General features: G+C 32.6%; 1 protein-coding gene and 1 long non-coding RNA gene across 3 annotated transcripts in view; both read left to right on the forward strand.

Moving 5' to 3' along the window:
• Nucleotides 1-27534, forward strand: part of Rhp (GTP-Rho-binding protein rhophilin) — a 164967-nt gene that overhangs the window by 35514 nt on the left and 101919 nt on the right. The gene's annotated exons all lie outside the window — the stretch shown is intronic.
• On the forward strand, nucleotides 12486-14251 carry LOC148303762 (uncharacterized). Its single transcript, XR_015838429.1, has 2 exons — nucleotides 12486-12607; nucleotides 13040-14251. It is a non-coding gene; the product is annotated as an uncharacterized LOC148303762 (long non-coding RNA).

The following is a 27534-nucleotide window of genomic DNA, read 5'->3' on the forward strand; positions in this document are numbered from 1 at the left end:
AGGCCGCAACACATCTCATTATATATTATAATTGTATTATCATTGCGATTATTCAACAATAGGCATAGAATTCTGTGCGATTCCGGATGAGGACCCAGTATAATCGTCTCGCAATCACGACTTTACATCAAGCCATGATTATTTTAATCATAACGTCATCAGGCATCACGCAGATCATCCTAGATGCTAAATATGGTTTGTTATTTTTTCTTGTTTTATTTTTATTTCAACTCTGAACGCAAATTATGGCATATGTTACTGGGTTTGTTTTTTTCGTCCGCCTCCGTGGTGTAATGGTCATCATGCTCGCCTACCGTTCTGGAGGTCCCGGGTTCGATTCCCAGGGGGGTTTAATAAATAAAAGTGATTTTTTCACTCTAATATTTATTCAATATTACACTGGACTGGTACCTGAAGTGGAGGGCTGATCACCTTTCCTTCATGTGCAATCGATCGAGATAACACTGCGTTTATATGAAGCAGTGCCCTATGCACCATTGGGGTGCGGAAAGGGATAATTATTATTATTACTGGGTTTGACCAGTTCATTAATTGAATCAATATTTCTATATATTTTTTTAACTCCTTACCTTTCAATAATTATTTTCTTTTCAAAATCATGTGATTATTTAAATAATAATAATAATAAAACCCTTATCCGCACCCCAATGGCGCATAAGGCACTGCTTCATAGAAACGCAGTGTTATCTTGATCGTTTACACATGAAGGAAAGGTGATCAGGCCTCCGCTTCAGGTACCAGTCCATGGTAGTATTGAATAAATATTACAGTGAATAAATCACTTATATTTATTTTACCCCCCTTGGGAATCGAACCTGGGACCTCCGGAACGGTAGCCGAGCGTGCTGACCATTACACTACGGAGGCGGACAAAAGATTATTTATTATTATTTAAAAGATAATCTATTTTTCGATTTAACAAAAACGTTGTTTTATGCAAAAAATTGCAATAACGTTAACCTTTCCATATGTACAAACATTGATGTCCGACTTTCTCTGGCGAGTGGGTTCTGTTTACATTTTTAAAAAATCATTTACTCGATGTATTATGAAGAAAGAAATTAATTTAAAATGATTAAAAAAATACCTATTCGCCATATATTTCAACTATGACAAAATTACACACAAATATCCACAGATGTCATTGCTATACAAGTTACATCATACTAACTGACAGACGGACTTCGACGTTCATTAACGTCGATACTCCTTTAAGGAAAATTCGCAGTGACGTTCATTTACGTCCATACTCCCGGACAGGTTAAATTTTACCAGGGTACAAGAAAATTAAGTTGTGGGCTATCGAATATGCCTCTTTAACCTGTGATATTTAGTGAGAACCGAATTAATTCGCCCAGATATTATAACTAATGTATTTTGATCATTAATGTCACTTTGGGGTTAAATTTTACCATTTTACCACTATTTCTTAAAATCTGTCACTACACATCGCTTACTCCTTTCAAGAACGTCGTAAATCGTAAATTTTCAGTTGTGCATGTTTTCGGAATGCCCAGAATATGTACTACTGTATATTATATCCCAGCAAAAGAGGCATATTTCTAAATTAATATTTACCCGCTACAGGGCAGAAAGTATTGTTTTTGCATTTTGAAGAAAAGGTATCGTTTTAATTATTTTTTTGAATATACTAAGTATTTTTCAAAAGGAGAAAAAACCTTCAGGTTTTAACTAAAAAGGTCTGTTGCACAGTAAAAAGTTCAATAACTGGCTTGATATTTATTTTCAATACATTGTATTCATTTTTGAACTTTTAAAAGGTTCTCCTGAAAAATCAAGTTTTTTGATTTATGACGTTCTTGAAAGGAGTGAGCGACATGTCATTCAAGCATTAAAGAAAATGATGCTGAATGCGTCGAAACACGTGTCACAATGGATTTTAAGAAATGGTGCTATTTACTAAGTAAAACTAAAATTAACCAACACATTATCTTTTAAGTCTGTTTATATAGAAAATAATGAAAAAAGTTTAAAACATTTTGAGTGTGTCCAAATACTTGTTCACAAAATCAGGATTATCTCCAATTACAGGAGTAATTTTCATATTACTTTTTGACATCTCATCAAAGATCACTTAAACCAGCCTATGACGGCCGTCAGCCCCGTAAATGCCCAGACCTCCCTTCATCTTTGATGAGATGTCAAAAAATAATTAAAATAAGTGTATTTCTAAAAATCTGATTTCACAAAAATATGTATTTTTTAGTTTCAAACAACCTTGTATGATAGATGTACGAATGGTGATACAAGGAAAGCTAGCTGTTGATGCTATTCTTCTCAATATTGACCAATTACCGTTTTTTTTATTATTATTTCATTTACGAGTTTTAGCTATTTTTCTGTGATATCGCAATCTTGAAAATTCCTAGCTGAAAAGTCACAACTATTTGTTTAGTGATAACTGATAACAACTCGCCGGTAGCATGTACAGTAAGCTTCTAAATAAATATAACTAAATATATTATATATTACATTATATTTTCTTCACATTATTTTTTTTTCGGCAATCACTTTGTGGTAGTATCCATGTATTTTCAACATAATTTTTACTTGGTAATTACAAATAATTCTTAAAATATACTAACTAGCCCATAACGCCGCTTCCCCTTAGCGTGGGAAAAAAGAGCATACAATTCCACACTACTCTGTCTTATAAAATATTCTTCGCCTCTTTCACATTCATGCATCTCCTCGTGCATACCCGTCGATTATTCGGACTCCTAACCTGACCGCTTTCGAGTATTTGACGAACCTGATCATGCCAAGTTTTAATCGGTCTTCCCCATTTTTAAAACTACATTCACCTCATAAATTTGTTCTACAGTTCTTTCCCCACTCGTTTGTTCCACATGTCCAAATCATCTCAATACACCGTTCTTCATTTTATCAATAAAAGTAATCTCACCTTTGCATTCTTTCTGGCATACATCGTTTTGCCCCACATTCGTCTGAGGGAACGCACTTCAGTCCACTTTTATTATTCTTATGCCACCTCCATGCTTCACTTCCATAAATAAGGGTATATATATATATATATATATATATATATATATATATATATATATATATATATATATATATATATATATATATATATATATATATATATATATATATATATATATATATATATATATATATATGTATGTATACATACATAAAAGGCATAATGTGTTATACCTTTTCTGAGCCCCATTTCATAAAATCTTACGTTCATATTTCTTTATTAATAGTTAGGTACTGCGCAGCCATTTGTTTACTCTGCGGATCCGACAATCTTCTTCCCGCGATAGCAACACTCGGCGTGTGTACACATTCCGCGGGAAAATTGTTGAGAAAAACGCGCCAAACAGTCGCCATATTTGGAAAATATTAACCATTGTTCCGTTCAGCGCTGATACAATTCCTTATCTATCGAATGATGTCATCTATGGTGGAGATTAGTACGATATTTCACAATAATGACCCTATTTTCGCTGAAGATGGTAAGTGACAAATTAAAGAAATACCGATATTTCTTAAAATCTATTGTTATAGGTGTTTCAATACATTCCGCATCATCTTCAAACTCTTTACTAACCGCACATGATCAAAGATGTCTCTGTAAGGATAGAAATATCCTTTTGATTAAAATATTACGAAAATCAGTTAAAAATCAAAACTTCCAATACATCCCAGGCGTAATGTTTTACTGGGTTATTTTTCAAATTTTTCTTGTGAATTTCTCACATTTCTGATCTTACACTCGACATTATACGTGCGTTATAGTTATAAGTACCATATTTACTGGTAAAAACAGTGATAGCAATAATTTTATGATACAGTTTATTTTTATAACTCGGTTGAATTTGGACGACTTTTACGCTTCAAAAGTACGAGCCACACTTCAGAGTTATGATTTGTCGGACTGATTCATACCACAAAAATCCTAATTCTGTATTTTAATATTGTTTTATGCTTGTTCTATCAGGATCAAAATATTATCGCGTCATTGTTTGACAAACCATGTCACCTCCCCTCCGGGTGGAGTAGCTATTTTACGTTCGGGGATACATTCAATTAGTATATTTGTATGCATATTTACAAAAAAAAACTGATATGCCCATGAGTTAACACAGCCCAAAGACAAAATACCCCGGTTAAAATGTCTAGGCCAGGCATGGGGAACCTGCGGCCTTTTGGCTATTCCAGTGCGGCCTTTTGACTGATGCCATTTTTTTAAAATAAAACACAGATTACCGATGTGTAAGCGAGAAAGAATGAGTGAGCTCGCCTTAAGCACCAAATATTCAAATGATTTCTAACAAAAAGCAAATGCTAATTAGTCATTAAAGGTTGGTAAACCTGTAACATTAACAAGTATTTTTAATGATGTACGTACTTTTTTTTATGTATTAAGTATGTTTCTTTTAAATACGCAGCTTGATCATAAATAAATTGATTTGTGAATATGCATTTTTTAATTTTTTTTTTTAAAATTGCATTTTTACAGTTTGTATTGTGATATAGTTAAAATATTTAGTTTATAGGGAGGATTTCAAAGTTTTCTTTACTGCGGCCTCATGTTGAATCAGATAAGTGAATGTGGCCTTTTGAAATAGAAATGTTCCCCATGCCTGAGTCTAGGCGAATAAATTAATTATACACAAAATATGACAGGTTAATATAAATTGATTTATTCATTAGTGATTGACAAATTATAGACACAATTGTTCTTGCCGAAAATGACATACAGTCTCTTCACGAGATTGTCTTGGTGAATGGACTCGTCAAAAAACATTCAGCTGTTATCAAAAGAAAAATAAAACAAACAAGAGTTTTGTGAGAATATTTACAGAGCTGCAAGTATTTCAGATATTTGCGCACAAAATCTGCCACATATCGCTCACTCCTTTCAAGAACGTCATAAATCAAAAAACTAGATTTTTCAGGAGAACGTTTTTAAAGTTTAAAAATATAATACAGTGTATTAAAAATAAATATCAAGCCACTTATTGAACTTTTTACTGTGCAACACATCTTTTTTTGTGAAACCTGAAGGTTTTTTTTTCATTTGAAAAATATTTAGTAAATTCAAAAAAAATTATTAACCAATACCTTTTCTTCAAAATGCGGTTTTTAAAAGAGCCAGATTTAAACAATTTTTATTTTTTGTTTGGACCGCACACCGGGAGCATTCAATTTATTTTAGCTATTTGAACCTTCTGAATTCAAGTAAATTGTTTTTTTCTCCATTTGAAAAATATTTAGTACATTTAATAAATTAATTAAACAATACCTTTTCTTCAAAATGTAAAAACAACACTTTCTGCCCTGTAGCGGGTAAATATTAAGTTAAAAATATGCCGCTTTTGCTGGAATAAAGTACATTTTCTGGGCATTTCGAAAACATGCACAACTTAAAATTGACGATTTTTGATTTATGACGTTCTTGAAAGGAGTGAGCGATATGGTACCCAGGAGTGACTTATCGCCGACCTCTTTCGTCGTGTTTACAGCTTGCGGAACAATGGCCGATTGTGATGGAGGAAAATATTGACTTGTAAGTCGGGAAATGAACCATGATTGACTGCATTCTGAGGCTGTAAGCGAGCCAACGTCTATATAACTGTACGAACATATATATCTCTGACATACTAACATAATGCATGCTTAAATAATCGCAGCACGTAGCAGAATCCGTGTCGAACGTATAAAACGCATTTTTTGTGAACATACTATACTCCCTTACACTTAGCTCAAATTTTAAACTCGTTTTATATGAAGTAACTTCCTGTAAAACTATGAACAACAGGTAACATTATACTTAATTGATTTTTTTTCTTGAAACACCGTTTTTATTAAATAAATAAAATATTTGGTTTTGAAAAGAAAAGAGTTCTTGAAAGGCATGGAGTTTAAAAAAAAACATAGCTTAGTCTCTTTTTTGGAGAGGCACATTGTAACTATTTAAAAGATGTGTTAAAAGTAGAATTGTCTAGCAAATGAATTAAATTGTAATATTTTTGTATCTATTAAATATAGTGGAACCTCTCATAACGAGTAAAATTCGTATCAGAATCTTACTCGTCAAGCGAAGCATTTTATGTTTTATTTTTTGAAAATTTTAAGGCATTATTGCAATATATTTTGGAAAAATAAAACACTTCGTTTTTCATACACTCACATTTTTATTAAAACCAAATAGTTTCGGCAACAACCTGTCGCCCTCTTCGGGGTTCAGTCATAAAACAAACCCTGAAGAGGGTAACAGGTTGTTGCCGAAACTAGTTGGTTTTAATGGAAATGTGAGTTGATGAAAAAACAAAGTTTTTTATTTCTCCCAAATATTTTTTGATTTCACTGGCGCAGAACGGCTGTCCAAACTCAAAACACAGTAAAGGAAATTTTTTTGAAGTAGGTTTTTTTTGCATTTTTGTATTAAGTAGATTCTACTTAGTAATTAAAGTAAAAATGCAAAAAAAACGTACAACAAAAAAATGTCCCTTACTGTATTTTACATCGCCCTGATATCAGAGGACGAGAGTGACATGAACCACATGTTAAACACTCTCTCTAATGCTCTGGATAAGTTCCATTTGAAAATGAATGCCGCCAAAACAAAATCAATGATCGTTGAAAAAGAGCAATCTGACCTCCATCCAACAATACTTCTCGGAAATAGAGTAATTCAACAGTTGGATCAATTCTGTTATCTGGGTAGCACGCTAACATATAACAATAAATGTACCCTAGACATAAAAAAGAGGATAACGCTAGCCAAGCAAACTTTTATGAAAAAGTACAGCTTCCTATCAAACAAACATTTAAAAATTGAAGTAAGAAAAGGATTCATAAAGGCTTTTGTTTGGAGTGTTTTGTTGTATGGGTGTGAAACCTGGACCATCCAAAAGTACGAAAAAGACCGGCTTGAAGCATTTGAGATGTGGGTTTGGAGGAAGATGACCAAAACATCATGGGTCGTAAGGAAGTCCAACGAAAAGGTGTTGCAGGACGTAAAAGAAAGAAGAGAGCTTATAAATCATATTTTGAAGAGGAAGGCCAAGCTAATAGGGCACTCAATTAGACATAGCACCTTTCTTAGCAACATCTTCGAAGGAAGAATCTTGGGAAAACGAACAAGAGGCCGCCCAAGAACTTCATACTTCCAGGATTTGAAGCGGCTCATGGACCTCTCCTCCTATTCGCAGCTCAAGAGGATGGCGACTGACAGAGACAAGTGGCTGACACAACAAGGCGCTGCCTTTAGAAGATGATGATGACTGTATTTTAAGTTTGGACAGCCGAGAAGTCCTGGCACACAAGTGAATGTCGTGAAAAGGGGACATGCTCTTTCCCTGCAAATCGTTATTTCGCTCTTTAAGGGAGCATTTTATTCACATTTTTTACTCGTTATGCGAATTACTCGTTATAAGAGATTCTACTCTAATTATTAAAAAAATATATAGTTAGTGATATATTTAATGATGAAGGTGTGTGTTCTCTTACCTACAATTACATATCATGTATCATGAAATAAATACATTAGGTTCTAACAGACGATAAACGATTCTTGCCTCATGGCGATTGCCTTTAAAAATTAAGTAATTAAAAGATAAATTATGATTGCTTGAGAGTCGTAGATATAACAAATCGCTCACTCCTTTCAAGAACGTCATAAATCAAAAATCATCAATTTTCAGTTGTGCATGTTTTCGAAATGCCCAAAAAATGTACTATATCCCAGAAAAAGAGGCATATTATTAACTTAATATTTACCCGCTACAGGGCAGAAAGTGTTGTTTTTGCATTTTGAAGAAAAGGTTTTGTTTAATTATTTTTTGAAATATACCAAATATTTTTCAAATAGAGAAAAAACCTTCAGGTTTTACCTAAAAAGATATGCTGCACAGTAGAAAGTTCAATAAGTGGCTTCATATTTATTTTGAATAAATTGTATAATATTTTAAAACTTTAAAAACGTTCTCCTGAAAAATCAAGTTTTTTGATTTATGACGTTCTTGAAAGGAGTGAGCGATATAACAAACCTGTCTTAGTGAATTATAAATGTAGGTTAAGTGTTTTAATACTCTAAAATAAGTACGATCATCATCATTATTGTTGTTTGAGTTCAAAATAACTATAGGTATTTCATTTCAAGTAGACATCTACAGAATGGCGCAAAATGAATCACCCTATCGGAAGATGTCATAATTTTTGCAAATGGAGTCGTACGTCAATCAGATTTAACATTTGTGAACAAGACAGCTGCAGTATACAAACAGGTTGATAAAACGATCACAAATGTGTGGCACAACACTGGCGGCAGCCACTTGACGGATATCATCTTTTCCACTTAACAGAAAAAAATGTAAAGGTCCAAATAAAAGTAATCATCACTCAATATTTTTTTTTTAAAAGTAAAAGTTATTTAAAAAAATTGGTTGATTAATTTTACGCCACCCTAAATCTGTTTGTATACTGCAGCTGTCTACTTCACAAATATCAAATATGATCGACGTACGATATAGTATATATGTATATATGGGTATCAAATTGTGGTAGAGTGGGTTTGAACCGAGAAACTCTGACTTAAGAGTCCACGACACTAACCACGGGACCACAATATATGTATATATATGTAAATATATATTTATATATATTTATATATATATATATATATATATATATATATATATATATATATATATATATATATATATATATATATATATATATATATATATATATATATATATATATATATATATATATATATATATATATATATATATATATATATTTATATATATTTATATATATTTATATAAATATATTTATATATATATATATATATATATATATATATATATATATATATATATACTAACTCCTCACTCCTGCGCTTCAGTGACCAGTCCAGGGTAATAAATAAATATTATAGTGTAAAATCACTGATATTTTTAACCCCCCCCCCTGGGAATCGAACCCGGGACCAAAAAAGCACGGTAGCTAAACTCGCCAACCATTACACCACGCAGGTGGACAAATTGATCATAATTTGTAAACCTATTGTATACTTTTTTACCCCAAGACGATTCGAATATGAGTTAATTTTTCCGACTAATCGCGTCACTAAGGCATTTGTCACTAAGAATGCTCTCTCACTAGCTGTTCTTAATGGCTTTTAAATATTGTACGAGTACTCATGCAGGTCTATGCAGTATAATTATATTCCAATGTCTTGGGAGATAAGATAATATGTGTAGGTAAATGCTGTTTCAAAGGCCTCGCGTGTTTAAAAATCAAAGAATTTCTCAACGAAAGCAATACGTTAATATAATAAAACAACCATATAGTTAATTTTGTATATATAAAGCATTGTTAACTTTGTGGTATGTAATATTACATATTTAAGGCCAAGTATTCCTTAAGTCGCAAATTATTTTTCTGTAAATCCAGTTAACATTTTACACAATGATTAATTTTCTTAAAAAAACATTTTTGCATTGACAAAATAAGTTTTTCTTCGAAATAAAAATGTGGTTTTGAAAAGAAAAGAATTATTGAAAGACAACGATTTTTTAAAATATATATAAAATATTTTTACAATATATATTCTAAGAAACCAAAAAAAAACAATATATATTCTAAAAAAATGGGCGTGACCTGACGTCCGGCTCTTTGCGTTGCCGGACGCCAACTGAATTGTATTATTGCGATTGAGGCCTTAATGCTTATCTCCACCTTGCATTCTTTCCTTTTATGACCATTGAAACATCTATCATACATCGTTTTGCACCACATTCACACGTTTATAAAGTTTTTTTTTTTGAATTACCTAACGTCCAAGTGACTCTAAAATCTAGCTACGGCTTATGCAACACCGTTTATCATGTCGCTACTCAGGCTTCAACTTTATAAGTTTCATAGCCTATGCCTACTTGTGAGTGGATTTACTCTTTATGTTTAAAGTTACTATAATTTCATGTAATTCATGAGTAAAAATTCTAGGCAAAACACTCGGTGTTTATAAAGTTATCAATGAAACCAGCCTATAACAGATCGTAAGCCCATATGTTATATAAAAGGTGTCGCAACAAGCATATATTGTTTTTAAACGAAGGTAAGATGGTAGACTGAGCATTCCGGCGGTTATAACCTGGCATTTAGCTGGATTAAGTGACTACATTTTGAACTCGTATAACGTTCACCATTCTGGTCACTATTATTCTTCTTGGTGTAGGCCTTGAGGCCTGTTTTGAAGAGGGATGACTCTCCTGCGATGTCGATTCCCAGCTGTCAATCCATCTCTTTGGTGATCTGGCCGGAAGTCATCCCTTGGGATTCCTTTCTTGTCAGGATGGTTCCATTCTCCTCACATGCGCATACCATTGTCTCCTTCGTTGTCTTCCCCACCTAACAACATCCTCCATCTTGTATATTTCTCTTATCCTGGTATTTCTTATTCTATCTCGTAGACTCTTGCCAGATTTGCTCCATAAAGTATTTATTTCTGACACTCTTAGCGCATTTTTTGTTACTGCGGTGTCCGCTCTGCATTCGATCCCATATCGCTCATTCCTTTCAACAACGTCATATATCTATCAAAAATCGTTAATTTTCAGTTGTGCATGTTTTCGGAATGTCCAGAAACTGTACTATATCCAAGCAAAAGCGGCATATATTTAACTTAATATTTACCCGCTACAGGGCAAAAAGTTTTTTTTGCATTTTGAAGAAAAGGCATTGTGTAATTATTTTTTTTAAATATACTAAATATTTTCAAATTGGAGAAAAAACATTCAGGTTTTACATAAAAAGATCTGTTGCATAGTAAAAAGTACAATAAGTGGCTTGATATTTATATTTAATACATTGTATTATAATTTTAAACTAAACGATCTCCTGAAAAATCAAGTTTTTTTTATGTATGACGTTGAAAGGAGTGAGCGATATGTCATGATGGGTCGCACACAAGTTTTACATTTTTTGAATTTGCTGCCGATCTTTATGTTACGGTTTTTCTATATGGAAAACCCCACTGTTCTACACTTATGTAACGACTGTTCAATTGATCTGTTCTACATGATTGCGTATGTTCTAGTAGTACAAGATAATTCGTATTAAGCAAGGTGTTCTCGCTTATAAACAGCGAGTTTCTGCTGTTGAAATAAGTTCCCATATAATAAAAAATGTGTCAGTTATATCACCACGCTTCAGTTTCTGCCACACAGCCAATGTTCACACACAATTGGTAATATTCAAACAAATTATAAAATCTTTCTCAACTTAATATTCAGTATGAGTTATTTCTCTATCTAGCTCAGATAGCGATTTGTATTGTTTTATCTTGACAAGAATAAGGTGTAACACTAGTACGGTGTAACGAGCATTACCATAACAGCGTTTCCCCGCCTAGGTAGGCAGAGAGGATGAGATATAAATAAAATACCTATATATATGTATATACTCGTGTATATTCTATTTTTTTTTTTGTAAAAAGCTTGATATGAAGTGAGTTCCTCGACCTTTTAACAAGCCCTGCATATAACACGTACATGCACACATATCGCTCCCTCCTTTCAACAACGTCATTTATCAAAAAACTTGAGTTTTCAGGAGATCGTTTTTAATGTTTAAAAATATAATATAATGTTTTAAAAATAAATATCAAGCCACTTATTGAACTTTTTACTGTGAAACAGATATTTTTAGGTAAAACCTAAATGTTTTTTCATTTGAAAAATATTTAGTACATTAAAAAAAATAAACAAACATTTTCTTCAAAATGCAAAAACAACACTTGTACCCTGTAGCGGGTAAATATTAAGTTTAAAATATGTCGCTTTTGCTGGGATATAGTACATTTTCTGGGCATTCCGAAAACATGCATAACTAAAAATTTACGATTTTTGATATATGACATTGTTGAAAGGAGTAAGCGATATGTACATGCACACATATACACACACACATTTATATAGACTTAAATATAAATGGTTTTGAATAATGTTAAATAAATAAAAACCACGATATTTTTAGAATTTTCAATAGATTACTAGCAAAACGTGATGCAGTCTTGTGTGTGCTTGCATTTACGGCGTCTTTAGCACGAAGACCATTATATTGCACATACTAGCCTATGACATTGGTAAGCGACCAGCCAAGCGAAAAACAGACGGTGCAGCAGTACTAAAGTCCAAGGTGGAAGTCGTTAGTTTAATTGAAGCATTGTATTATACTGATATGCATTATAGATACAATGCACTTCTATCGGTTACGGATCGTATGCCATGTCGCACTCTCCTTTTAACAACGTCATATATCAAAAATCAAGGCCGACTAGAGACAGGCCTGGGCGCACAAGGGTTTTTGAAATGTCACGTGATCAAATCGGTGTTCTAAAATTTGCAGTTCGAGCCAAGCGGAGTGCGTCGGTGCGTCCAGTGTTTACAAATGGCCGCGATTGTTTATGTCGATGTTCGTTGTTGCTTTATTTGTGTGTTGTTTTGATATTGAATTAAAAGCATATAAACTTCAAAGTGAGTGATTAGACAGTGAAGTGTATTTGAAAATTGAATTGGTAAGTAATTTTCGTATTTATAACACAATTTCGATGTTTATACGAGTTTAAATCTCATTTGACGTTTCAAAACGTTTCAATAAATCGTTGCTACTTTTTAGCTTATATAACAATGCATACTTATTTGTATTTCATTTTTAAGTGTTTATGTAACGTGAATATTGACACGTGTTTTATTTATAACAATACTTAATATTTTCAACAAAATCATTATTTCACATTTGAGGTTATATTTCGCTTACGAATCCATGAGCTTACTCACGAGAGATGATGTCGACTCAAATTTCTGTTCGTTTTCGTTATCATATTAAATTATTGTATTAAACATACCCTATTCATGTTGAGTTTATCCAAGATAACCAAACGATAACCTCGGATGACCAAACTTAGCATTCTTAAATTCCTACGCTTAATTTCTTTGTTTCATTACAGGTGGTTTACAAAACAAAACGGGGAGATGTTGCAGCGTTTTTGGATGTAAATCCAACTACCGCTCTCAAAAAGAAAATGTATCCACATTTGCTCTTCCAAAAAACGATGCTCTACGGAAAAAAATGGCTTCGTCGGATTCCTACGGATTTTTCTGGAATAAAAAATCCATATGTTTGCATCAAGCATTTCGAAGAATCTATGATTATACGAAGCGACAGATGCACAGTACGCAAGGAAGCTATAGATGTGCCTCGCAAAATTCCCAAGCTTCGTGAGGGAGCAATTCCTACAATATTTCCGAGTGCTCCCAAATATCTATCCACCGCACCCCAATCAACTAGAAGACTCGCTGATGTGGAGACATCCCGGATGGAGATCGCTCTTCAAAACAGCCTCGATGACCTAAGGAAGCTGAATGAAGCAAAATCCATAAACAGTTTAGACGATTTAACTAAGACCAATCAAATTAAACCAGAATGGGTTTTAACGGAGACAGCGTTACAAAGAGTTTTGTGTTTAATTGACTTAAATGATGCGCCTTGTGTTTTGGGCGCTATTAAAGTAGTGAGTGATTTAAAAATACATTTATATTTAGGTAATAAGTTAGTAAGTAAAAGTCGTCATCCAAGAAATGTGAGTATAATCAAAAACGTAGATGATTTAAGTGACGTGATAAATTTTATTGAATCCTCTATCCATGACATTACCATCCCCGCCATTGATTTAAATGATGTTCTAATTATGTTGCAATCACACTTCCCAGATAGTGATCAGAGAATTATGTTCATTATAGAACAAATTAAGTATGCCGCTACCCTAAAAAATCTCCGTCGATACAGCGGGAATACTTTGATATTTGCAGCGTCAATGTTTGTACACTCCTCGGCTACGTATCATATGTTATTTCATACTAATTATTTGTGCATTCCTCACCGAAAATGAATATTACCAACTGAGAGCCCCGTTGTTGCTACAGCATTGGTATGGTTTAGTTTGCAAACAATTTTAGATTATTGTCCTGATGTTTTTATTAGAGGCCAGAATCAACTCTATTTTAAATAAGATAAGTGTTTCTAAATTAAATTATTATTTCTTGAATCAAGGTGATTTTTTAAATGAATGTATTTGTAATAAGACTTTGCTAATAATATTAGAAAATATTTGCCATAGAACCTGTAAAATCCTTTTAAGTAACTTAGCAAAAATCAAAAATGATGAACTTGCTGCACAAAGTTGTTCGGGATCAAGTAGAAAAGTACTAAAATTTTATTAGTTTTTTCTCATCCATAACCATCAACTATCAAACCTAATGTGTAAACTGTTGGAGTATATTAATGTAACATGTCTTTAAATTAAATCCTTCACATAACATAAATCACATATTCTCAATCGTCAATTTAACAAAATTGAAGTATTTTGTTAAATTGAGTAGTACAAGATTAAATGCAAATGTTGTAATTGAATCGACTTATATGGTCACCAATATTAAGAAATTTACTTACATAATTATAAGCTTCTTTTCATGTCCAATTATTTTTCCATTTGATATCTTATGCTTAAAATATTTGTGTTGAATAGATTTTTTTCAATTACTGTTATATTACGTGTTTTTAATGTTAAATGTGTATATGTATATATATATATATAAATATATATATATATATATATATATATATATATATATATATATATATATATATATATATATATATATATATATATATATATATATATATATATATATATATATATATATATATATATATATATATATATATATATATATATATATATATATATATATATATATATATATATATATATATATATATATATATATATATATATATATATATATATATATATATATATATATATATATATATATATATATATATATATATATATATATATATATATATATATATATATATATATATATATATATATACATATTAGAAATAATTATATTCCTGATGCATGTCTTTTATGGTGAGATTATAGCTTTGTGGTAATTTCTGTCCATTTTAAATTTTAATTTTACTTGGTAAATGCAACATTTTCTTGATGTCATTATTATAATTTACTTGTATAATTTATTGTAGGTTCCATTACTATTTTTGTGTTTTTGAGTATGATATATTATATTTTATATATATATATATATATATATATATATATATATATATATATATATATATATATATATATATATATATATATGTATGTGTGTGTGTATAGTAAAAATAAATAATGCCTTTTTACGTAATATTAATTCGTTTTATTTTTACCTTTCCTTTTTTGTATTAAACTGTTATCATTTCAACATCTAGATTTTCGAAAATTGTAGGTTTAAAACTTTAAAAAATAATCCGAAATTCCACTCGCATATCGCACGCGGACAATAGCACTGACTTCGTAATTCGGCGTTTGCGCGCCCAGGCCTGTCTCTAGTAGGCCTTGTCAAAAATTGTCAACTTTCAGATGCTCATGTTTTCGGAATGCCCAAAAAATGTAGTATATCACAGCAAAAGCGGCATATTTTTAACTTAATATTTACCCGCTACAGGGCAAAAAGTGTTGTTTTTGCATTTTGAAGAAAAGGTATTGTTTAATTATTTTCTTAAATTTACTAAATATTTTTTAAACGGAGAAAAACATTCAGGTTTTACCTAAAAAGATCTGTTGCACAGTAAAAAGTTCAATAAGTGGCTTGATATTTATTTTTAATACATTGTATTATATTTTTAAACGTTAAAAACGTTTTTCGTCTGAAAAATCAAGTTTTTTGACATATGACGTTCTTGAAAGTAGTGAGCGATATGTCATAGAATGGTTAGGTTAGGTTAGGTACTATTACAATAATTCCCTTATCGAAAACTTCCACGCACTCCATACACCATACGTATTCGCTACGCAATACACAATTTAAACAGCATTTATGAGTTTTTAAATCATATTTTCATATGGTGTACGGAGTGCGTAGAAGTTTTGGTAAGGGAAAGGTAATAATTACCCATGAGTATTTCAATGTTTTAGAATTTAGTACATAAACCCTGATGATGACAAGGTTCTTGTCGAAACCGGTTGGATAAAGTGCACCAATAAAAAAGTGGTTAAAACAAAGTTGTTTAATTTTATAAAGTTTATAAAATGTGCTACAAACATTCAAGAAATGATAAGGAGAGTGTCAAGATTTTTTATTCTTGCTTTTTTAAATGTGCATAAGAGGGTCAAAGATCATCTCGACAGCTTGGTTTGAACATTGTTTTTATGTACCATAATCAAACGCGTAGAGAAATACATAATTATTTTTTTTAGTTCAAGGTAGAGATGGGATTTCAAGGGGAGATGCATTATATTATCTACTGTCAGATGACTATCACGATAAGTGTTTTTTTCTGAATTCAATGCACTATTAAACATCCATTTTAATATTTTTTCGTAATCAATATATCGTAGTCATACGGGAGAAAGTGACCAAGTGCATTGCTTTACAAAAGCGTGATCATTGACTAGTTGATATCTTACTAGCTTAATATTGCCATGAAAAAATCCCAAAGGATTTTAAACTTGGAAGAATAACATATTGACTTGGTAAAAATGACTAACTGCGTTGATGTTTATTTTCTTGCCAAGCAAGAGTGACTTAAATGGCCCTCCTGAGCATTTTACGTTTTGGTAGTTGGTCATTTTCATCTGTACGACTACGATATACAATGAAAGCTGTTTTGGAATTACCTAACGTCCAAGTGACTCTGAAATCTAGTTACGGCTTATGCAACACAGCTTATCATATTCCTACTTTATAAGTTTCATTCACAACTTTTTGAGTGTGTCCATATATTTGTACACAAATATGGGTGTCTCCATGTGGGAGTTATTTGAAAAAAAAATACATCTCAAAATAGACGAAGAAGAATATGGACGTCGTATGGAATATTTACAAGGCTTATCACATGTCATACGCTGGTTAAGTGATCACTTTGCAAACTTGCAACTCTACAATGCGTGCATGATTGACAACCGCACCACTGAAATTTTTGAAATTTCTAGATATATTGATCAAACTCGTAACACAACATGCGTGAGTTCACAATAGCCATCTAAAGTGACAAGAGGGAAGCTTTTATAAAGCAGACACTCAGTCCATTAGTATGTGAGGTCCGAATCCTGGATTATATTCACATAGGTACTCACGAAACGCATGATTTTCATTTTTTTAGTTTAAAATTTGACCAGTTAAATTATTTATAACATATTGAATATTTCCAAATACTTGTTCACAGATCTGAAAGATATTTAGATGAAGAAGAATATATCGTGGGTGTACGCAAAAAGCGTCAACTTGAAAATATGCAAATTGACATAATGATGCAAATTATAATATTTTCAACGTTCTATAATAATAATAATAATAAAACCCTTATCCGCACCCCAATGGTGCATAGGGCACTGCTTCATATAAACGCAGTGTTATCTCGATCGTTTACACATGAAGGAAAGGTGATCAGCCCTCTGCTTCAGGTACCAGTCCAGGGTAATATTGAATAAATATTAGAGTGAAAATATCACTTATATTTATTTGACCCCCCTGGGAATCGAACCCGGGACCTCCAGAACGGTAGCCGAGCGTGCTGACCATTACACTACGGAGGCGGACAAAACTGGCAAAATACACTAAGTAGTTTGAAATGTCATATTTGTGTGGTTTTAAAAGTAAATGCTGCTTTGAGTTTATTAGCGGGTATTTTATTCATGCTAAAAGCTTTAAATAACAGGGATTATTCAAACAGGGATTTTAGAGTTAACGTTTTTTGCCAGTATACCCACGACATCTTCTAGATACTCTTCTATGTTGGGATGTCAAAAAATTATGTAAAAATAATACTCATAATTGTATAACTGTGTCGGGTTTTGGTCCCGCGGTTAGTGTCGCGGACTCTTAAGTCAGAGTTTCTCGGTTCGAACCCACTCTACCACAATTTGATACCTATTTCTAATAATGAGCTGCTTAGGCTCACAGAAATAGTGTGAAACTGAAATATTTGTGTAAATAATATTATAAAAACACAAATATCTAACATAAAAAAAATAATTAGAGATAATCCTGATTTGTGAAAAGTATTTGGACACACTAAAAATGTTGTGTCCGCCTCCGTAGTGTAATGGTCAGCACGCTCGGCTACCGTTCTGGAGGTCCCGGGTTCGATTCCCAGGGGGGGTCAACTAAATATAAGTGATCTTTTCACTGTAATATTTATTAAATATTACCCTGGACTGGTACCTGAAGCGGAGGGCTGATCACCTTTCCTTCATGTGTAAAACGATCGAGATAACACTGCGTTTATATGAAGCAGTGCCCTATGCACCATTGGGGTGCGGATAGGGGTTTTATTATTATTATTATTAAAAATGTTGTATGTAAAACCCTGTTTTATGGGGATTGGATTACGATTTTAAATCCAGGTAAATTAAATATAATTTATATTTGAAGCACTAACTTTGTGATTTTCCATTTTATATTTGAATTATAACTTTGTTTTAAAATCACTATAAATATTTTATTATAACTTAATTATAATGTCTACCGGTTTCGAAGCTAACCGCCTCTTAATCAAGACTTATTAACACTATTAGTATTAATCAGTCTTGATAAAAAAGCGGTTAGCTTCGAAACCGGTAGACATTATAATTTAGTTATAATAAAATATTTATGGTGATTTTAAAACAAAGTTACATTTTAATTTTAAAAAAAATAATTGCAAAATGTGCCCTCGGTACGGGAAAACCCAATGCGGACACATTATTGTAAATTTAAAATTGTAATTATACGTTTGATGAAATAAAAAATTAAAAAACACAATTGTTTTAATGGGATGGAGACTCAGTGTCTGTAAGTTCTAAAACGATTAACATATTTCCTCCTACGTATAAAAACACATTGAAGAATTACATAAACGACACACCTTGTACAATGGGTACAGACCTTTCAAGGCTAATCGAATTCAGGTTACTAATTGTGTAGGATCTCTGATAAACTTTATTTTATCTCATATAATTTTAAAATCATATGACATACACAAGTCATGTTAATAATATTCCCGATGAGTAATTTCCATTTCTCATTTTGAGACATGGGATTAAGGTTAATAATAATAAAACCCTTATCCGCACCCCAATGGTGCATAGGGCACTGCTTCATATGAACACAGTGTTATCTTGATCATTTACACACGAAGGAAAGGTGATCAGCCCTCCGCTTCAGGTACCAGTCCAGGGTAATATTGAATAAATATTACAGTGAAAAAATCACTTATATTTATTTGACCCCTTTGGGAATCGAACCCGGGACCTCCAGAACGGTAGCCGAGCGTGCTGACCATTACACTACAGAGGCGGACGGAAAATTTCTCATTTTGAGACATGGGATTAAGGGTAGCAAGACTTTAACAAGTTTATACGTGAATTTGTTTCCGATATTCACAAAATACCTCCGATATACCCGATCGATTCTGATTATTATTAATATTATTTTTTAAATCAGTGCGTTAATATGTTATGGAGGAATACCCAAAATCTTAGCCTTGTATTTTTATTAGAATTAAAGATATATTATGGTTATTTGAAGCAATGTGTACAAGGTACACAACACCGGGAAGGGAGGGTTAAGGTAATATAAACAGAGGCAGCACGGCTGTCCAAACTCAAAAAAAATCGTAAAAAAATGCGTAAAATCGTATTAAAACTTTATGCTTTGTCAAAATTAAGTAGTTGGCGTTTTAGGAGTTCAGTTCATTTAAAAAATTCGACGTAAATAGCGTCTTATACGCCTGAAAACTAGGCGTAATTTATTTTATATATTTTTTTCTTTATTTATATTTGAAGATAACCGGTTGTCCAAACTTAAAGCACAGTAAGGAACATTTTTTGTAGTACATTTTTTTGCATCTTTGGACTAAGTTGATTCTACTTAGTCCAAAAATGCAAAAAAAACGTACTACAAAAAAATGTCCTTTACTGTGTTTTGAGTTTGCATCACGCACAATGCAGCGCTATAAGATTATACATACAGATTGCATAACCAAACGTCTGAATAGTAAGTTGATCATCCTACGACAACGTATTCCAGCGTTGCCTTAACGGCACTTAGCCTACTAATCAACGTGTGACTAGTCATCCGTGAATCGAGGGTTTTTTTCCATCAACGAAAACCGCAGTAGGAGTTTGTAGGGAACTTGCATTCGGAGAATAGGGTAACTCAACCTAATAACGACCTTTCACAGTTTTGACTGCTATTATATTATATAAGCGAAGTTTCAGTGTAAAATAGACATTTCAAATTTAACACTTGAATAAGTAATTTTTTTAATAGATTAATGCGAAAAGGTATTTGGACATACTCAAAATATTTGAAAATACAGTTTCCCGTTTGTGAAATAAGGTGATAATTTAAATAAAAAATATTTGCATGGAACGACTTTTTGAGTATATTAACATAAATACGACTAGTTTCGAGAACTAAAGATATTCTTATCAATGGGTTAAAATAGTCGTTAGTGAGTGAAAATGCAAACTGAGAATTGTAGATCTGGTATTAACTTTGTAAAATAATGATAAATGTAAAATTTTTGCATATACACAAAATATTTACACATATGTTATATAAATGTTGTGTGTATGTGTATGTATATATATATATATATATATATATATATATATATATATATATATATATAATTAGTTTCATGTAGTTTCAATCACGAGTAGAATACCGAATGTTTGTAAAGTGATCACTTACACCAGTCAATATCATGTTGTAAGCCTTTATCAGTAATTTGATTAGCTTATTTTGAATGAATGCAAGTCTAAGATAAGCATTATCCTATGGATTCAAAAATAATAATTTAACAAGGGACAGTCTTATATATTTGTTATAATTTATATAACTCAAAGTACCTTTCCATATTTCGGGTTTAACAATTTAAACTTTCCTGACCACGATGATAGTAGATCCTACCTGCCACATGGGGTACTGTTCGGAGTTATGTAAGGCTGCTGTATAGAACCGGTTACACTTTCGGTTTCTTCGACTCACATTCCTTCCAACTCCACGGCTCTTCTGGATATGGGCTTTTCATTCTACTAGTTTGTTTACACTTCCTCCTTTTGCCCTTGCTTGTTGTTAAAGAACTTCTATTATCGCCTGTTTTGTCTTTAATTGTACCATTCTTTGCTTTCCGTTTCTGTCCTTGCTTGATATTCAAGAACTTCTATTATCTCTTGTTTTTTTTAATGAACCCTTATTTGCTCTTCCCTTCTGTCTTTGCTTGCCAAGAACTTCTATTACAGCTTGTTTTGTTTTTCAATGTACCCTTCTTTGCTTCCCCTTCTTTCTTTGCCTGTTTTTCATCAACTTCTATTATCTCTCTTTTTATCTTCAATGTACTCTTCTTTGCCACGATGTTTCATTATATCTTACTATGATATTAATACTTCCTACTTTATATTGCAGTGTATATACGCATGAGGGTTTGTACATATGCAAATGTGAGATTGTCTCTATAATGTGTACGTAATAGTCCCAAATTGGGTTTGGTATAAAAAAAATAATATTTGCTTTGGTTTTATTTATTTTTGTAACAAATATTTATTGCTTACTGAAATGATTTCAAATAACGTTGTTTTTTCTTTTCGTTTCAGGTAAGTTGTCTGCTTCCATATAAGTAACATGTAAGTGTTTTCAATTGATAATACTAGTAATTCACTCTTTATGAATATATATATATAAATAATTAATAAATATAAGTAATTACTAACACTTTCCACATCTTTCATAAAGTATTTTCAGTTCATTCATTTTGGATCCTGACTGGGTTCTATTTTATATTAAATATGTCAGGGAGCTGGTCATTTTGAGTATAGGCAATATATTGCAAGGACCTTATTCCAAACTTGGTTACGTTTGTCGGCTCCATATACATTTTATTATGTCCTCGTGTATTATCGAATCCAGGCTAAAAAAAGTTCACTTATAATATGTTCAAATATTGTGGACTGTCTGTTTAAATTGTATGAAATAGTCCACACTTTGTGTTTTTGTTATCCAATAAGGTCATTGATCCGCAACAATGGATGGTACATGTATATGGTATAACACCTGTTTTTGCATAGCCCGTATGAATAATAATAATATGAGCCAAGTAAATAGATAAATTCTCAATAAAATGCTATAAAAAACGTTTTTAAAAACACGCCATTACCGAGAGAATGGATACAAGCGATTCGCGTGAATTTCAAAGGCCTTTGAACCAAGGAAGTAAGTTGTACTATGAACTGCCAAAACTGACGGAAATGGGGTTCAGAAAAATATCAAAAGAAATACCAAATTAAGCACATGTGGTATACCACACTGGGATGGGCTTATAAGGCATAGGGTGAGGCTGATGAAGAACTCTAACCTCATCATGTTTTTTTTTTTACTTAATAACAATCATGCCGCTTCCTCGCAGGGGTAGGCAGAGATTACATAGGACGCCACACTACTCTGTCTTTGCAAACAATCCTTACTTCTTCCACTTTATTGTATCTCTTCATACATACCCGCCGATTATTCCGGCTTCTGACCTGACTACACCCAAGTATTTGGCATACTTTATCATGCCAAGTTTTCCTCGGTATTTTTCTGCTCCTGTATGTGTGCATTTGAGTTTATCTGCGTTTCCTTCTTTCAGAGCCATAGTTTCTAGTGCATTCGTATTCATCAGCAGTACGCAGGATTCATATGTTTTTCTTTTTAGACAAGTCGGAATCTCTCCAGAATATGTTTTTTGTACAAGTATTTTTGTACAAAATGAGATTTGTTATCCAAGTGTTTTATTTATATAATTTAAACCATGTTATTCCACAAAGTTGATGTCGAATCAATATAAAATACTATTCTCAATATTATTAATATTTAAAGCATTTACTTTGTGGTTAGTCATTTTTACTTATTTATTTTTTTACAAAAATGTTAATAAAATTAGTATATACTCACCGAGATTTTTACGTCTACCGGTTTCGAGACGTACCCGTCTCTTCGTCAGGACAATTACTAACACAGCATGCAAACAATACTACCCTTCACCACCATAGCACCATTTACACACTCAAAACTACACAAAATGTCTAACACATGCGATTTTTGGTCGACCCGAAGACCAACATGCACTATAGTTTTCAATACAGACATGCGTTACGAGCCGAGGTTAAACGTATATTAAAATTAGACCTATAATCGAATCAACTTATATACTTGTAGGATGAAAGGAGTGGGCGGGGTTCGAATTGGATATTGATGAATCGTGTTTAACCGATGTCGAATCAAACAATGGACTATATGTAAAATTTATTTGGTTGTTAATTAGAGGAATATTATTTTTAAGTGCTTTCTTTATATAAAAAATCTCCATATTATTTAGTTTTAACCCTTTATTAACCCTTTTTTAACCCTTTATTGCATGCTGTGTTAGTGATTGTCCTGACGAAGAGACGGGTACGTCTCGAAACCGGTAGACGTAAAAATCTCGGTGAGTGGTTGTTATATACTAATTTTATTAACATTTTTGTAAAAAAATAAATAAGTAAAAATATAAAATACGATTATAAAAGTACTTGATATTAATTCTGAAATACAATACTTAGATTGTTATTCATATCGGTTGATATTTGCAACCAATTTGATTGATCACTTTTGGTGTCCCACAAGGATCACTTTAAGACCCCCTATATTGCCTTGATTACACAAACCAGTTTTTGAGCTCTTGTTATATGATATAAATATGGAGTATCGAACTTGAATTCATTATTATTTCTCGACGCGAGTTATCAATTCGATTATGACATGTCCATTTTCGGTCGCCATTATTTGGCATATGGTTCATTGTGACGATTTCAATGTCAGCCATTAAAAGCCACTAATTTCAGCTGGAACCATTTTGAGAGGAAGTCAATTTGGCTTAGTGACAGTTTTCGATTGTATTGATGGATAATTGTGTTTATTTGCACATATACATACTTACATTAATAATATGTGACTCGCGTTGGGCGGTTTGTTACGTTAAGGTTCGATATACATACATCGGTCTTGTGATTGATCTATTCTTGATATATATCGCACACTCCTTTCAAGAACGTCATAAATCAAAAATCGTCAATTTTCAGTTGTGCATGTTTTCGGAATGCCTAGAAAATTTACTATATCCTAGCAAAAGCGGCATATTTTTATCTTAATATTTACCCTCTACAGGGCAATAAATGTTGTTTTTGCATTTTGAAGAAAAGGTATTGTTTAATTATTTTTGTAAATATATTTTTATTTTTCAAATGGAGTAGAAACCTTCAGGTTTTACCTAAAAAGATCTGTCACGACGTTCTTGAAAGGAGTGAGCGATATGGCAGTGGTCAACAAGTATCCAAAATACAATAAGGTTTTTTTTTTGAGAGACAAATTTGTTATTAACCCTCCCTTCCCGGTGTTGTGTACCTTGTACACATTGCTTCTAATAACCATAATATCTCCATGAATATAATAAATACAAGGCTAAGATTTAATGTATTTCTCCATAACATATTTACGCACTGATTTAAAAAATAATATTAATAAAAATCAGAATTTATCGGGTACATCGGAGGTATTTTGTGAATATCGGATACAAATTCGCGTATAAACAGCGCGCGAAGAGTGTGCGGGAACCGCAAAACTTTATCCGCATCTCACTCTTGCATACTAGCACTGTGCAAGCGCAAGGAGCTCAAAGCTCAATGTTCTCTGGCTAGCTAGCGGGTTGGCGGCAGTAGCTCTTGAGCTTTCGACAAGAGTGAACCTATGCTTGTTCCGTGAGCGTTGCCAGATGGTTTTTCAATGTTTCTAACAAATAAATCTATATTTTTATGATTTTCGACTTCATTTATAATTAATTAAGGGGATAAGCTATGAATGTCAGTATTTTGACAGTTGAAATCTCTAATTTTTTATTGTGTAGTGACTACCCAAAAACGGGACGCGTGTTTTATTTTAGCATCGAAAGGGAAAGGTTAATATAATGCAAGAAAATAAACTGGCCGGAATTGCTCTTCAGGACAGCCCATACGGAAGAAGACCTCCTGGAAGACCTCCGAAGTGATGGCGTGACAGCTGCCAGTCCACGTCACAAGAGACAGATAGCATAACAGACAGATCCGACGATCTATAAGAAGAAAAAAGAAGAATATGTAGAACCGAAAAGAAGAAAAAACTAACGTCTGCTGTTCTTATGATGATGAGTCGCACTCAAGGGGCCAAAGAGTCGCATGCGGCACGCGATCCGCAGTTTAACGCCACTGGTATATCGTTATCTCTGCATAACTTTGGGATAGTGACCTTAAATTTGGTCATACGCCTTTATTTTGCTCGCCCATGCATTACTGTATACTTATTATTTTAAAAAAATGTTTGTCACAGTGTCACCAATAGATGTCTTTAGTGAAGTTCTAGTGATTCAATAACAAAGTTTCTAAATTGGTTCATATATAGAACTTCCAAGAATTTGAGTAATGTGGTTGTCAATCATGGGTAAAATTGGTGAATGTTACATGTGTGTAAAGTGATCACTTAACCAAGCCTATGATGGTCGTAAACCCTATAAATGCCCAGACTAATCATTTTTGTCTTGCCTGCCACTAGTCTAATAACGTCAGCAACGAAAAAACCCTGTTACTAATAAAAAATAAAAGTTAAAAAAAAACTATACTTCATCTATGTTGAGATGTCAAAAATAATAGTATGTCGTGGCTGAGCCTCGCAAGGCTTCTCTAGGGCTTCGAGAACCGCTGGTTTGAGCAATAAAATTACCAACTATTGTCACGTCGCACGAACTGTAAATAAAGTAGGTATGGAAGGATACGTGACTCGGTAATTACCGTTGAGTCGCCACTGTCCTTTCGAAGAAGGATATTTCCTAATTGCCTATTATGATGTTCAACCACGATGTCACGGCGATACCCTTCAAACCTACTACTACTACTATCACATCATCATTCTCTCTGTCTACTTCTGCAATGAAACGCCACACCAATTCTGACATACACTCCTAGCTTCCTTCACGTCCATAGATCAAATTATACATGCCCTCTGATTTGTAGACTTTAGACACCACAAGATTTATCTGGTCGTGCCAAGTCTTTTTCGAAACGTCTTAATTTTATGGATAATGCTTATATCAACCTTGCATTCGTTCCCGATTTGGAACATCTACCATACAAGGTTTTGCCGCACTGAGAGATCGTATTTCGACTGCATTCAGTCAACCATCCTTCTTTTGCCAAATCCGTGCTTGAGTCCAATACCTTAGGGTAAGTACTAGAATAATTTTTATGCACTGCTAATTTAGCTTCCTCTGTTAGGGTTTTATTTTTGACAACTGATTTCATTGCGAAATTCACTCTCCTTTCTATATCTTCATCAATTTTTCCAACCCTGGAAAACATACTTCCTAAATATACGAAATCATCTACCTGTTCCAAAATTTCACTGTTTTCTACTATTTTACAACCAAATATACATTAATCTCTTTCGAAAACCATGACTTTTTATTTGCTAACATTTATCAGCATGTCACTTATTTATACATACTAGTTTGCAGTTAATTTTATAGTCTCACATACAGGAACACTTTCTCCGCATTTTTATCTTCTGGTTTTCTTTTCATTCTAGCGATTCTTGTCTAGAACCAGCATCCACTTCCGCTGTGAATTGTGCATCGTGTCCTATGATACGTATTTCCGGTCATTTTGTCTCTTTTATTTCTGCATTTCATCGTTAAAGAATTTTAACCATCGGCCTATGTTGAGGCCCATAACCGGAAACACGTTTAGAGACCAAATAAGGAACAGGAAAAATGCGTAGTACGGAGGATATAGTCAGATGGGGAAGACAGCGAAGATGATTCTGAAATGGCCATGTCAATAGGATGCAAGAAAATAGACTGGCCGGAGTTGCTCTTTAAGAGAACCCATATGGAAGACCACCTGGAAGACCTTCGAAGCGATGGCGTGACAGCTGCTAGTCTATGTCACAAGAGACGGATAACGAAGCAGACAGATCCGAGGATCTATAAGAAGGAAGATAAACACACTCAAAATATTGTTAGTAAATATAATTTCTGACTTGCCTGAAAAGGAAAACATATGAATCATGTATATGTACTACCAGTCTACATATCTCTCACTCCTTTCAAGAACGTCATAAATAAAATAAAAACTTGATTTTTCAGTAGAACGTTTTTAAAATTTAAAAATATAATACAATGTATTAAAAATTAATATCAAGTCACTTATTGAACTTTTTACCGTGCAACAGATCTTTTAAGGTAAAACCTGAAGGTTCTTTCTCCATTTGAAAAATATTTAGTATTTTTAAAAAAATAATTAAACAATACCTTTTCTTCAAAATGCAAAAACAACACTTTCTGCCC

Source organism: Brachycentrus maculatus, unplaced genomic scaffold (genome assembly GCF_059751285.1).
Source record: "Brachycentrus maculatus isolate JH-2025_06_01 unplaced genomic scaffold, ASM5975128v1 h1tg000349l, whole genome shotgun sequence".
Classification (NCBI taxonomy): domain Eukaryota; kingdom Metazoa; phylum Arthropoda; class Insecta; order Trichoptera; family Brachycentridae; genus Brachycentrus; species Brachycentrus maculatus.